Source organism: Cajanus cajan, chromosome 5 (assembly GCF_000230855.2).
Source record: "Cajanus cajan strain Asha chromosome 5, NIPB_CcT2T_4, whole genome shotgun sequence".
In the NCBI taxonomy this organism is placed as follows: domain Eukaryota; kingdom Viridiplantae; phylum Streptophyta; class Magnoliopsida; order Fabales; family Fabaceae; genus Cajanus; species Cajanus cajan.
Genome location: NC_138521.1, coordinates 61,932,988 through 61,934,817, shown reverse-complemented (window position 1 = coordinate 61,934,817; position 1,830 = coordinate 61,932,988).

Sequence of the window (1,830 nt, the reverse complement as noted above, 5' to 3'; positions counted from 1 at the left end):
CATATTTATTTTAAGTAATTTATTTTATTCTTTTTTTTACACTTTTTTTTAATATTTGAAACTCTCCTTTAAATAAAAGCACCTTTAACATGTAACACAAATTTTAACTGAGTTCGCTAATTTTTTATTTTTTTTTGGTAAATATTGCAATACGTGCATTAGTTAAAGGTAACAACACAATGGAGCTCCTTGAAATTGTAATTTTTTATATTTAACTATTTATTTAAATAAAATATATTTAGACACTGCCTTGGCAGTTATGAAGTACCTTGGCAGTTATTAATAAAGAGAATATATATTTTAGTGTAGATAAATTTTTGATTATTTTATTCTTATAACTCTTTAAATTAATTTTTTGACTTAAATATATTTTGTTTTTATAAAAAAAAAATGAGTAAATTTTGATTTTGGTCCCTGTAAATTTTTTTCTTTATTTTTCATCTCTATTAAATGTAGAATTATTATTTTTAGTCCTTGTTACTTAGAATTGTGAATTTGGGTCCAAACTGCAAATAAGAATATGTTGAACCTTAAAAATGATGACATAAATAGAATTAGGTCATATTGGTGTAGCTTACTAAGCCCGACAAACCAAATTGACTCAGGTCAGGCCTACAAACTTATAGGCTAACCTATCAAGCTAATAATTGAAATAATCTAAATTAACATTAATTTCTAATATGTTATTCATTAATAGAACAAAATATTATAGTACTATAACATTAATAGTCTTACACTCTTTTGTATTTGCAAACACAATGTTTGTAAAAAATTGTATACATGTAAAGCTATTTCAAGTACTAATCATTTAAGATGTCGTATTATTAAATGTGTTGGATATACCAAGATAATGAGGTCATATTAGATAACAAAGTTAGCTTAATGAAGCAGTGGAAATTTGATCCTAAGATTTATAGAGATACACTTGTTAAGTGTATTATCATGCATGATGTTCCATATAGTTATATTGAATTTTAAGGGGTTTGGACAATGAATAAAGTGTTAAATATTGAATTTAAATCAATTATAGAAATGCTTCAACAATTGATTACAATAAAGTATTTTAACTAAACATGAAAAGTTTAAGAATGTGTTAACTATTATTCCGAGTTGAATATTTTTGACTTTTGATGTAAAAATATTTATAACTACTCAATACTATATGATTGTGACTACTCATTATGTTGATTTAAATTGAAGGCTAAGTAGTAAGTTGCTTTAATTTTGTAACTACTGGGTTAGAATTATGAAGAAAATTACTTGGAACTCTTAAGAAGCGGGAGATAGATGAAAAAATATTTTCCCTTGCATTAGATAATGTCTCTTCCAATGATAACATGGTCAAGATTTTAAGAGAAAAACTTAAATTGCAAAATGCTTTGTTATTATGTAAAGGTGAATATTTTCATATGAGGGTGTTGTGCATATATATATTTTTTTTCATTGTAAAAATATATATTTAATTTTTTAAAATGTATTTTTTAATTATGTCAATTTGATTTAATGCGTTGACATGGATCAAGTTGGGCAAAAAAATAATAGCAAAAAAAATATAAGTTAGATTAGTCTAACCTAAAATAACATTTAATCCATGTAGGTCAGGCTAAGCCAAACCAACTCAATCCATTTGATACCTTCACTATATTACATAATCATTTTTAACTATTTATTTATTTATTAAAAGGTTAGGAGATTTTCTCAAGTATTATTCATAATTGTTACTGATACCATATTAGTATGTAATACCTCTAAAAAAATTTACATATCCTTAAAATAAATGTTATTTGTCTATATTAAAATCTTCTTAAGAGGCTAAAAATAGTGTTTTTA